The following is a 14334-nucleotide window of genomic DNA, read 5'->3' as shown; positions in this document are numbered from 1 at the left end:
CTTACTCCTATGTAGGAATGGTGAGGGACCTTTTATATGCCCGTGTCAAGGGTCCCATTTTCTCGTGATCTGTCCAATGCTGTTAGTTACAGATAGCAACCATTTATTGATGCTATTTCATATTAGAATATTTAAAGGCCCCATATTATGCAAAATGCACTTTTTAAAGTCTCTTCAACATCAATATTTACCCCCAATGTGTCTGGAGTCTGCTCCGTGTAGATTTGGCTCCCCTTATGACATGATAAGGGGATCTGTTGATCATGTGACCTCCTCCAGCCCTGCAGCAGGCTGACTGTTCACGTCTCCTGAATCCATCTTGCTATCCGCCATTGTTTTTGCCTCACTAACGCCTGCTCCTGCTACCATGAAGAGATCGATGGTGAGAGCAAAGCAGCAGACTACTGTTTTTCTAAACCGGAGCATTCAGACAGAGGCTGAAAGCAAAATAATGTGTTTTCTGAACATTAAACCATGCAAACCTGTTCTAGAAGGACTTCCAAATACAAGAAGGAACTTGAAAAGGAGCAGAATATGGGACCTTTAAAGTTGTTCATTCATCAGTCATTTATTACTATTTACAGTTTCGTTTGTTGGTCACTGCTAGAACTCAAGATGCTAAAAATGAAAGCGTTGTTTGTCATTATGTTCACATTACATGTTCAGCACACTGATTCACACTACTTTCTGTCTCTACAGTTGTTTTTCCTCTGTCTAAATCTTGTCTTCCTGGTAATGCACGTCTCATGCTCTCTTTTCTGTGCCCCAAACTTTGCTCTTTGCTTTTCCTCCGCTGTGACATTGAAAGCGCTGTGACTTCATGTTGATTTCTGATATTGTGCCATGTGAAACTTAAGACCTCATTTAGAAGTACTGTATTACAGCTGGAGTGTGAGAGGAGAGCATGGCAGGGAGGAAACCGAAAGATGAATTACCGTCTTCTGAAACGGATATGGAAACCTTGTAATGTGTTCATTCACCGCCTATCATTTGTAGGTGTTACAGTATAGAAACGGTTGTGTGACATTCAGGGTTTTTACTGACTTGCCAAAATACAGCTGGAGCCGCTGCTTTTGCTTTAGCTTTTAGAATTAATAGACTGGGAGAGTAACTCAAAGTCTATCTATTAACAGGAAAATAAACATTTATACTCACTTTTTTTTCATTGGAATTGTTAAAAAAAAAAAATGAAGTATAGGGCAGCCAGCGAAACTGGTGTGTTGTGCTTTGCTGCAAATGTTGTACAGAAATGTATCTCTTGGAGCCTGTTTGTTCAGAGATAGAAACAAACTGATCCGAATGGCCCCAAATGACCCAGTACAAGTGTAGCAACATGATGCTTGTTTTTGTACACTGAAAATAGTGTAATTATGATGTTTTAATTGCTTTAAAATTCTGCAAATAAAGCTTTTACATCTTTTTACATTAAAGTGCATGACTGGTTTATTATATTCAGTAGCTTCAAGTAAATGCATTTACTTAAGTACTGTACTTTTTTGAAGTACTTGTAATTAAGTTGAGTGCCTCCATTTCGTGCTACTTTGTTCCTCTACTCCATGACTTTTCAGAGAAAATCTACTTCTTACTCCACAACATTCAATATCTGACAACTGTAGTTACTGGTCACTACACACAGCACAGCACACCTCACCTCACATTATTTTAAGGTGGTCTAACCTAAAGACTTACGTTCCTCTGCTGCTGTCAGTGTATTTAGGTTGAATAATTAGGCATGGTTCAACTGCAAAACCAAGTTAACTGAACTAGGGAAAACAAGCTTAAATAAACTTCAAACATTGAATTGAACAACTCCTCAGTCAAACTGACTCAGTTCTTCATGGATGGACAGATGGACGAGTTTGATATAAACCATTATTGTGGTTGTCTCTGATATGAAATTAAACAGCCATGACTTCATTTAACATTAATTAAAATCACAGCAAATTTCCACCATGTATATTTTCCTCAAACTACGGATGGAAGTTTTATCTGTCAAACTGTCCACAAAGTCCACTAATATGCTGACGATGCCTCTTTATAAACTCAACTACATGAGTTGAGTGAAGTCGGAGGTGTACATTCATTCAACTCATCATTTCTCGTCAGAAGAACGTGTGTTTCTGAAGTAGTCTGAAAATAAAAACTAAATATTTTAAAGTCAACTTTAAATTAAAGTATAATTTTTATAATTATGTACGTGAGAAAAGATAAGCTGATTCTACTAAAAGCTCATTTATTTTACAGTGTATATCAGCACTTGTGCTTAGGATACCTTACATGATTCTTACTTGCATTTGTATGTTGTGGTTTTATGGGTGTGACTTAAAGGATGTGAGTACTTCTAATAGTTAATTTAAAAAGTAAAATATGAAAAACATTACAAATTCACCACACGTATGAATGTCCTCAATTGGGCTTTTGAGCGTTAAGTCTTAACCAAGCATCGGTTAAAAAAAAAAAAAAAAAAAGTTGACAAACTATTTTTTAAAAAAACACATTAAAGAGAAAATGCAAAAGAACACAACATCCAGTTTTAAAAGAATGTATGTATGATCCATAACCACCCTCGCAGTTCAGTTCAGGTCATTGTACTTGGTTGGCATGAAAGTTCATTTAGGTGACATGAGGACAGATTTCTATTTGAGTAACTCTGTCTGAGGCACTCAGACTCCATTTATTTCTTTCCCCTTGTCCTCTATGCATCTGCATGTGTGCGCGCGTGTATGTGTGTGTATGTGTGTGCACGCGCACGTCTGTGCACTTGTGTGTGTGTGTGTGTGTGTGTGGGTGGGTGCTCATCTGCAGGAGACGGAAAGTATGGTGCTTTCTGCATGCTCAGATAATTATATGTCCACACTTCAACACACGCACATACACACAACTCATTAACAGACATACACACGGTCGCGCGCACAAATGGCTTCTGCGCATACACGCACACACAAACGCGCGCGAGTACGCAAGCACATGTGTATGAGTCAGAGCAGCGGTCCAGCAGGGTGGATTCTTCCATCTGCAGACAAAGAGAGAAGTAACATTCTTTACCCTTTGTGGTTTTCAAGGTGAGGGGACAAAAGACTCTGAATTTGCTTTCATACAGCAGGTTGTGAAATTAAATTGCATGATTACTGTCTGCAACAGCACACAGTCAGTTTCATGTGGTGTACAGTCTTCAGAAAAAAACGCAGTACTACCTCAAAGCCAGTAATTTTTGTCTCATAACGCGAAACATTAACATCTGTGCAAACAGTAAATCAAACAATTGATTTTTAACATATTGAAACCTATTTAACTGTCACTGGCCCACCCCATACCCCAGGCTTTACTACCTGATCTTGAGGCTGTGTCTTCAAGAGGTGTAAAAATTAAAAGAGTTTTAGGATTCATTATTTCAGTTTTGTGCTTATATGTTGCATCTTCCTTACAAATTTATTTCAGCAGTTGTTGTTCAGCAGTTTATGTCAGTTGTGAAGCATTGACGTTAAATGCACTGTGTTGTTTTTAATTTTCTTCACCATGTGTGAAGACAAGTTTCTGACAAGTTACTAGCATGGAAACTACAATTATTGGTGCTAAAAAAAATAACATTTGAAAAATACATTTTTTACTATGAAAAGAAATGGCTGTTCTGATTTCAGATGAACTTTAAAGAACCCATAAGGTTTTAAATATGCATTAATTTTTAATTCAAGTACATGTCTGACATACAGTAAATTGCTCAGTAAAACTTTTTGCATCTCTGGTCCACTGTGGGAGTCATTTCTCTTACATCTGTGGTGCCTTACATATTGATACTGCTAATAGTAAAACTAAGGCCATGATTACACAGGAAGCACTTTTAATTATGGTAGTACTTTGTGGTTCTCAATGGTTTGGTTCCACCCAACACCTGTCTACTCCAAACTACCACTAACTACTGCGTAAAACACAGCAGGAACCAGGTGTGCACATAATTTCCCAACGCTCAGCTTCTCACTGTCACTCTCTCTCTCTGCCTCTCCCTGTTTGGGCACAAACTCAGGATGCTGTGGTCAGAGACCTCCAGTCTGGTCTCTTCCTCTATTGACTGCTCTCTGTGTGTGAAGAGTGAGCCACCAACTGAATAGTAAGTATGCAGACTCCTTACTTGAATGTACAAAATCATGTAAAAGTAAACCATTACAAATAAAAGTCTGCTTCTTACAAATGCAAGTGCACAAGTATTATATTATATTATATTATATTATATACAGCAACAAGTACTCAATGTGAATGATGTATCTGGCTGAAGTGACATACTTTTGTTTAAGCTATAATAACGTATCATATTTAACAAGAACGTTATGGATGTGAAAACTGAATGAGAAGTAACAACTAACAATAGCTGTCAGATAAATGTAATGCATCCATCCATCCATCCATTTTCTATACTGCTTATCCGTCAGGATCGCGGGGGAGCTGGAGCCTATCCCAGCTGACTTTGGGCGAGAGGCGGGGTACACCCTGGACTGGTCACCAGCCAATCACAGGGCCACATACAGAGACAGACAAACACTCAATCTCACACTCACACCTACGGGCAATTTAGAGTCAACAATTAACCTAATGTGCATGTTTTTGGATTGTGGGAGGAAGCCGGAGTACCCAGAGAGTACTCCACACAGAAAGAACAAACCGTGGTTCAAACCGCTGGACCTTCTTGCTGTGAGGCAACAGTGCTAACCACAGCACCACCATGCAAATGTAATGTAGTAAAAAGTAATGACAATATACATTACAATACAGAAGCAGGAAGTAGAAAATAATTGTAATACTCTAAAGACTGCTGCCTTGTTTACTCTAGACTAAAGTGCAAGTAATTCAAAACAATATTTGCAATTCCTGCAAAATATACCTCCATTATTTTCCACTGTCGTGGACATCAGACCGAACTAGCCAAATAAGTAGCCATCACGCCAAAATAAGGCAATCAACACACTCAGAGTAAAGCTCCAAGTATTCTCAGTGAAACTAACCAGTCTTCTTGGCTCTATATAGTTCTATTAGGCTATGCCTGTCTATTAGGCTACAAGCAAAAGTGGCCTAAATCAGATTTTTTTTACACGTGGCTCAGACCTGACTTTTTCACAACCATGTGAACAGCACAAATCACAATGAATCTGACTTTTTCACTTCCGATTCTGGACACTTTCACATGTGGTCCTAAATCAGGTACAGGTCTGATTTTTTTGCAATGCGACCTCAGTGTGAACAGTCTCAACCCAAACGTACAGCACTCATGCATAAACATTTCCAGCCATCCACATTCAACATGTGCAAATATACAGACAGAATAACATCACACAATGATGGCTAGAATACAACATAGCAGGCCAAAGACCGCCCAATGAGAGCTGATGTGCCTCTGATCACGATAACAAACCTCCACACGCAGACGCTCACTTCCTTGTGCCTCATGATATACAGCCCGACTTGCAACAAACAGCAGATAGGATCTTCTCCTGGATATTGTGTGTTTTTACATAATAACGTATCTGTACTCAAACGCTGTAAGCTCAGCAGGGACACAACCTGCTCACACTCCACACGGCTGCAAGCATCACAAAGGTATCAGATCTCACCTGTTTACTATCTGGTGACAGCAGACAGAACCAAATATGGAAGAGTAGACGATATAAAAAATGTATGTAAATGCAAAATAGATGTTTGGTTTTGGTTCACAGGCCAACTCAACTCACAACTACTGTTTCTGTCATCTTTTACAGTGTGTTCATAATACAATATACAGTATGTGTATTGTCCTGCCTCAGTTCTCTCATAAATAAGTGCTGCACAACATTCCTTTTACTCTCAAATACCAATATTTGCTTGGGATTGAAAAATCCCATGTGGATCAAGCTAAAGATTTTTTTCTCCACCCTTTTTCCCCCCAATTATGAGAAAAATCTAACTTCAGTGTTTGAGTGCCACCTCAAATAATGAAGAGACTTAAAAAGCAGAGAGGAAACCAAACAGGTTAAGGAAACAGGCATAATCCTGATAAGAGTGGGTATCTGACTGCAGAACAAAAAAAAAAATCAGCAGAAAAACTGCTGCAGTAGTGCTAAAAATATCAATAATACGAGAAGTGAGGGTTGTAATGAGTTTAGACCTACAATATAGAGTTAGATTTTTTATAGTAGTTCTGCTTTTTAGATGGTGTTTTGAGGCTGGGTGATGGGAGGCAAAGGTGACAAGAGACATTTCAACTGGCCTACATCTTAAATATTTTTTCTCAGTAAGCTTGAAAGTCTTTCAAAGACACAGTGAAGAAATTCTTGTAAAATGCTGATTTTATAAACTCATACAGATATGCGGTCAAATGTGATTTGGGGCAGCCAAATCCCCCCGACCCTTAGCTAAATCCCGGCCAATCACAGCGTAGCACCAGACTGCTCCCACGAGGGTCCGACAACTATACGGCTGCTTCATAGACTCTCATGCAATCATTTCAGATTTTCTTCATTTTCAGGCTGGTTTTGTGGATAGTCGTGGTTAAACGTTGTGCTTGAGGCACATGTAATCAAGATACTCTTCACTCAGAGAGCTTGAGAGATAGATATGTTTCTAGTTTTCAAACTAATATTAGCAGAATAACATTACTGCACATCAATCACTCCCGCTTGTCATCCAACTCGCGGGTATGTTTACGCCAGATGATGCAGATAGCAAGCTGGATGATGAGCAGGGAGCTCTGGCTGCAGGCGAAAGCAGGGAGGAAAGTCGAACATTGCTTCATTGCATATACGACCATGCTGTATGATACAAAAAAATCCCTTTAAAGTATCCCTTTAATTTCATTATCTTCTGTCTTGATCGCCAGGTAATATGGTGGTTCAACATTTTGCTTGAGCTTCTCTTATTTTTTATGTTTTTAACCTAGTTGCTGAGTCACTTTGACATCTTGGTTATAATGCTATCCTTCAAATGCACATTGTAGACTCTTCGCTTCTTTCAGAAATGGCCTTTTTGTTTTTCCAAAAATAAGGGAATATTTCTTAAGGGCAGTTAGTGACGGGCTCCATGCTAGCTCTGGCAGCTTGATGGAGTCGCAGCTGCTAACACAGGGCTGCAACCTCTCACACATTGACCGTGAGACTCGTGCAATTGACGCTTGGATTGTTTTAATAGTAAGTTTACTGACATCTAAACAGTCATGCAAACAAGAGCTGTCTAGTAACTAATCCTTTAGGCTAAATCCAGCATATGCATTAGACAGGCAGATGAATGCTTTATACGTGGGTGTTCATCCTAGCTCCTATCCAAATGTTTGTTATCCCAAGGGATCCACTGTCTTTGACCTGTTTTTCTCCATTTACTTTTGGTGCAATATTACTGTTGGTAGATGGACTTGCTTGCCTCCAGATTCTCCTGAAATTTCAATTTTCCAACAGTGACTTCCCCCTATCCTCGCAACTCTACATTTCAGCAACACAGTTACTCCATAAGTTCCCTTGGATGAGGGAAAACTGGCCAAAATTACCAGTTCTCTAGGAGAAGATTGAACATTTTTGAAAACTTAGCTTTTCCTCTATAAAGGCTTCACAATTGTGAATTTTGCTGTGTGAGAGGAGGTCAGCTTTCATCTTCAAGCCCATAACCCAGTACACCTCTGTATCACTCTATATTGTCCACACAACACCCACTTCTTAATGATCCAATCAAATTTTAAAGATTTTATTCATATTTGCTTATTTACCAAAGCCGAGCTCAACATGAAAGACTGCGATTGTATTTAGGCCCCAGCATGTAGATCTGATGATTGCAGTGATTCTATTTAAAGCAATTCGTTTTGCTGAGGATAGGTGTACAGTAGAAACTCTGTGGGGGGTGACTGGCAGGTGTGTGAGCAGAAGGAGGATCAGATGATGTGGAAAAGTGGAAACGCACTACACACAACTGGTGGGTAGAAGACGGCAGAAGCAAACCACACTGCAAATTTATCTAACACATTTCTTTACAAGGACTCGGTGTGCTTTACATTCAAATGTGCCAAACATCACCCACTCTCCCAAAGAAAGTAGGGAACCCCACATTCATAAGGGACATAGACATATAACACAACCTTGTTCCCTAATGATGAGAAAATACAGCAACAGCACAGTGCTTTGTCATACGATATATCTGTTCATCTGGCACCAGAAAGAAAGAAGATGTCCTTTTCCTTTCTTAGGCCTCATCAACGGGTTGTCAGTATGAATGGAAATACCCCATACCATCACCTCCCTCCTAGTCAACATAAAAGTCCAATCAATCAAAGGCAAAATGTGGCCTGATGTTTACATATTGTTTGTAGGGCAGCCGGCTATTTGCATTTCTCCTGCAATCTTTTCTCTGTGACATGTTTCCGTACACAGAAGCTTACATCATGTGACCCTGCTCCTTTCTTTTTAAAACTTAACTCACATCTCCTCATTAAAATATAGAGTATATCCTATGATGTCCCTTTGATGAGTGCTCGGGGAAAAAAAAGTTCCACTTCGCTCTCCTCGGAAGGCTGTGGCTTTCTGAGAGATTCTGTGTGTGTGTGTGTGTGTGTGTCCTTGCACATACAGTATATGAGCCTGTTTTTGTCTTGTATCAAAGCATCTCTATATGTGAGCAGCACTGCAGTGTTGCAGCTCTTTGGCTCAGTGTTACATCACCCTCAGTGAAGCAGATATGCAGCTCTGTAGCAGTTCAACCCAACGTACACCACCAGAGTCATCAAGGCAAATCAGGCCCGCCACTCCTGAGTCAACCTCTAAATCTAGGCTAAAGAGGGGACAAACAAGTGAACCAAAGTAAAGGGATTAAAACCAACTTAAACAACCCACAGGAAAGGAAAGCAGTGAGAACAGACAGACACAACCAATTTAACTCAAACTAGTCTTAACCAACTTGATCTGCACAAGAGAACATGCTGCTCCCTAATCACAACAGTGGTGAGCGAATGTGGCCAGGACAAAACATGTCAGGAAACCAAACCAAGCCACAAAACACCCCCTGACAGAGAGCACACACAGGAGCCAAGTTATAACAGCCAAATCAAATACACCCAATCCAACCTGGACTAAACAATCACGGCAAGATAAGCTAAAAAGAGAATATCACCCAGGGCAGTTACAATGAATCCACACGGACCAAATCAACCAGCCAGCCACCACAGCAAACACTAGATTTGGCCTGCACACCAGCCTAATTTATCAACCACTGAAATGAACCAACCAGTCATCAAAACAGCCAGAGCCAAGCACAGTAATCTACGGACTGATCTTCCAGCTAGTTAAAGCAATACTTTAACATATCATATGCTTATTTAGTTTCTTACAAGACGTGGATGAGAAAACTGACATCACTTTCATGTCTGTACAGTAAATATGACTCTACAGCAAGCAGCCAGTTAGGTTAGCTTAATGCAAGCAATGCTAGCTGGCTGGCTGTTTCTTGACAACCATACAAATATGAAACTTGTCTCAATCTTTTTATGTGATTCTTGGCAAGAAAGTGTTCCAGTAATCAGCCTACAAATGTAACCAATCAACCGTTCTGGGTTAAATCATCAATCAAATGAACTGAACTAGCCAAACAACTAACCAACAGACCAAAGTGAACTAACTGTGTCTAATCAGTCCAGTTGTTTCTATGTATGCTGATATTCAATAGAGCTGCTGGTTTGTTTTCCTCTTTTTTTCAAACATTTCAAATGTCTCTGTTAATGACATTATTAATGCTACCAGTGTACACTCCTATATTACATTACATTTTCCTGTATTGGCTTTAGTGCTCACCTCAAGTTCCTGTTTACAGCTCCAATCTCCCACAAACCCCTGCTCCTCTACCAGGAAATGCTATGCACAGGCCCAAAGCCTGCAGCCAGGAGAGTTTAAGAGTTTAAGCTTGTTGAATAGAGATTACTGACATTACTGACAACCTGTGAGGTTGTTTGCACAGTATCTGTGTGGTTTGGGTTGAAGAGGCCAGAAATAGTGGACTTTCACTTTGAATGAAAGTTTTTTAGCTAAACACTACTGTCAACAGGGCCGCATTGTCATGTAACAACCTTTAATGTCTAATGTTGGTCATTTGAATGCTCTTTCATAGGACAACTTTTTCATTTGTTGCACTTTTGTTGTTCTTCTTTGTGCTTGTATGAGGCCCTGCTGTGGCCATTTTGGACTCTTTGATTGTGCTGACATCACATTCAAACCCTTCCTCTAAAGATTCCCCTCCTGCCTTCATCTTTTTAAGGAGGAAGACTATGTGTGAATGCTGAAATGGAGCACAGAGAATCCTTAGTCTTCAACGAAACAAAAGCAGCATGGAAGAATTTCCACGGTAGAAATTTTTTACTTTCCAAACACAGATGGGCACTGCAGTTGTGTCGAATCAGTAGACGTCTCCAGGTCATATGTATCAGTGCAAACAGGGTTTTAGCTGTAGAAGAGCTGACACTGCAAAGATAACAGAGACTAAAAGAAGTGCTTCCTGGTCACGTCGTAATGGAGTTGGGTTAATTGTTGATATGTTTATTTTGTTCCCTTTAATTCAAATTACATCATGCGTCACATAAGATGCTGTGGATATTTGAGTGGTAACTTTGGTTTGCAGCCTGGACTTTTATATTCTACTTAAATTTAGCAATTTGTAATTCTCAGCATCAGTATTGTCATTACTGCAAAGTATGTTTACACATTCAAGGAGCTTGCTTTGGTATATAACCATGAAGATAGTAAGAGAAAGTAAAAAAGTACTTTATCAGCACGGTCATGGTCTGAGTTCGTTCTGAAGGTCACAAGTACACATCTTATCTTCCCTTTCTTACTACATATCCTGATTTCTTTTTTTTGTGGGTTTTTTTCTCAGTAAATATGACATGTTTTGGATGTGTGACAGATGTCATGTGATTCTGTAAGGGCAAAAGGGCAAAAGGAAGTCAGTCAGTTTACTCCTGACAAATACAAAGCTGTCGTTCATAAATGCACCCCAAGTTTGCAATTTTGCCTTCTCACAACATGACTTGCAATAAAATAGATTTAGTTTGATGTCACTTAACCATGAAGAAAATATGGGACATCCAAATGAACAGTTTTGCTCTGAGAAGTCTGGTGCTCAGCTCGAGCTGCTGCCTCTGTGCCCTCTGGGTTAATGACAGGTTTGTCTCACAGCATATAATCGCTGGCAGTTAGCAGAGAAAACACGTCACTCAGTGACTCACAGCGAGATTCAATGTTATTCTGTCTCATGATATTCTCCCGAACAAAAGAAGCTGTTGTTCCCCTTTGGTCTGAGGAACATTGGATGATTTTTATTAGACACTTGTTTTCAAATGCTTTACAAAGAAAATGTGATGTTTTACAGATTAGTAATTCTTACTCAAAGTCTAATTGACTTAATTATATAGAAAGAATGTGCTGCACAATGTCAGACCTCTGACTGTCTGACAGCAGCTCTTCTTGTTCATACATGGCATGAATGCAGCACACGTTTGCCTAATGTGGTGAAAACTTTAAAGAAGAATTATAGATAGCGGTCAGGGCTGGAGCTATCATAGAGGACATGGAGGTCAAGTTCTTAGAATTATTCTTGGGATTTTGGTGGTTTTAGCTACCAGGACGGTTTTTCATTTTCTCCAGTTAAAACCTACACATGATGGGTATGTCAGGGGCAGATTCCGGCAATTCCAGACTTAATAGATTTTAAATGTGACTTTTAGGATGACAAAATGAATAACTAACTAAAGAATTCCATGTTTCCCTACCAGAACTGTGCTCCAGGCAGCGTCGAGAGAGATTTGAAACAGCATTTATAATATCACATTGTTTAATGAAATAGAGAATGTACATAATTTAATATGTAAGTGATTAAATACAATATAGAAAAGTTTTCATTGGTTGGACTTGAAATTATGACTTCACGATTCATAAAATCCCTGCTATGGGCCTGATAGTAGTGCAGTGACTGGTTTTCCTGACAAGTCGTGGTGTTGCTATTATAGCTGGAAACTAGTGATTAGTGATTTTCAGGTGACAGTAAAAGCAAGAGTTACATTTGTGTTTAATTTAACCTCCATGCATGGACCTAGTTTATTTAATTGCTATATACACTCAGGTGCAAATGTCCAACTTTACCAAATGAAATAAAATTCACTGATAAAAATCAGTGTCTTTATGATAATGTAAAGGAATCCCTTTAAGTGTGAAAGTCCTTTAAAAAGGCAGCCTTATTGGATAAATAGAAATTAAAAACAGTAGGATGGATTAAAGGCTTCACACTGCACGTGAAGCTCTGGTATTGCTGTAACACACGTTAAGGTTTTTCATCACATGACTTCCTCTCCTGCCATGTGCCTCATCATGCCACCAATATTTCATCAGCCGTTTGACTCACTGCAAAACTGTAAAGTAGACAAATAGATCTAATCTCTGTGAAGCCCGTGAAAGACCTTTTAAACCCCACTTAAGTTAAAAATCAGGTGCTGTTGCAGAAACTCCACCACAGGTTTCAGAATCAAAAGGTTTCACATCTTCAAAAACAAAGATATCAAAGCTGCTCCATCACCTCGGGCAACTTAACAGCCTCCTGCTCCAGAGATTGATTTTTCACGCTGAACTCCAGGGAAAATGATGAGAGAGAGGGAGAGAGAGAGAGAGACACTTGAGTAAAGTGAAAAGTTGAAAGGCTTGTGCAACATCCTTGATAAGATTATTATTATTGTACATACACAGTGTTACATAGTGTTGCGTTTTGTTGTGCTGTTGTCTTGTTTTTGTGTTTTTGCACACGTGTCAATTTGTGTTGCGTATGTTTTGCTTTGCTGCGATAAGAATCCATAAAACTGAGTGTTCACGCAGAGAAAAAACAGCTCCAGGAAGGGTGACCGTCACCACAGGTACACTTAATCGGATGCAGATTTTACACATGAAGCTTAGTTTACTTGTCACAAAGGAGCACAGCTCTGTGTGTGAAAACAGTTTGATAATATCTTCTGTTGGTCTGGAGGAGCCAGTCTGAAAAAATCTCAGGTTGGAGTTTATACAGGGAGGTCCTGATTAAATATCCTATTCTGCTGCATTATGGGAAATGTAGGGTTCAGTGTTTTTTGGGGGGGTTTGACCCATACTTTAGACTAAAAATCTGAGATTTTTGGTTCCGCTGCCTCCATCTGTCTGTTGTCTCTCTATAGACATCCGATACTAAATCACATCCCTTTTTAAATATCTTTTTATAAAAAGCTGTGTATGCTTGTTTTCATAGTTTACTCATCTGGATCAGTGAGTCAGTCAATTTGGGGCCGAGTTCACAAGGGTATAAAACAGGAAATGCGTAGACTCAGATCAAACAGGCTTTATTCTGCACTCATATGACACTATTAAAAGTATCAAGTCCCATTTTTATTAGAAACTAGATGCTTAGAGACAGACAGATTGTATCCTGTGTATATTCAGTATCTATTCAAATTCACTGTCAGAAATTAGTTGGAAAATGAAACATTTTAAGATGGGATATCCACTTCAATTTAGTCATTTCCCACGGGCACTACTCACTTATAAATTATGACTATTGTCGGTTGAGGGCAAAAGAAGAAAGTGGTGCGACGTTGTCATAAAGCCACAGTCCACAAAGGGAGGAGGTTGTGGTGGATCAACCCAACGTCCTACTTTGACACAGGAGACAACTGTTTTGGTACCAACACAGCAGTCAGTGTGGATATCATTTAACCAGTCACCATTGTTCTCTCACCCAATTGTTCTTATTCTAACCATGATGATGACGACGGTCCCCTGAACCTTAACAAAGCGATTTTACCCCAAGCCACAATATTTCTCTAACCAAGTTGTTTTTGGGCCAAAACAGAGAGACATTAAGACATCGACTTTAAATGAAAGCCTATGTCTGATATGGTTTTCCACAAAAAAAAAAAAAAATCCTTAAAAGATTAAATCCATAACACACATTGTTGAAGTGGAGAAAGATAATAACCACAGCTGTGAAAGATCGGGCAACATTGTAACTATTTGTGACAAATAATGTCATCCTCTGTCATTCTGAAGAGAAAATCACTGAAACATATTTTGTTGTTTGCTTAATTTGGAGGACGTGTTTTACAGTTTGTAGGACAAACTAAATTGGACTACACATTGAAACATTCATGTACTTCACATCAGAGAAGGAGCTTCAGATGGGAGGGAATTAAACAGGAAAAGGTCTGCGAAAGTGAGAAAAGCATTTTCGTTCCCTCTCACATAACTTGAATTCCCAGAAATACAATCCAAATAAGGAAGTAGCGTTAATCACGTTGTTGCTTTTTGTAAGGTCATACATCAGAGTCCAACT

Source organism: Pempheris klunzingeri, chromosome 12, assembly GCF_042242105.1.
Source record: "Pempheris klunzingeri isolate RE-2024b chromosome 12, fPemKlu1.hap1, whole genome shotgun sequence".
Lineage (NCBI taxonomy): Eukaryota > Metazoa > Chordata > Actinopteri > Acropomatiformes > Pempheridae > Pempheris > Pempheris klunzingeri.
This window is presented reverse-complemented; position numbering follows the sequence as displayed.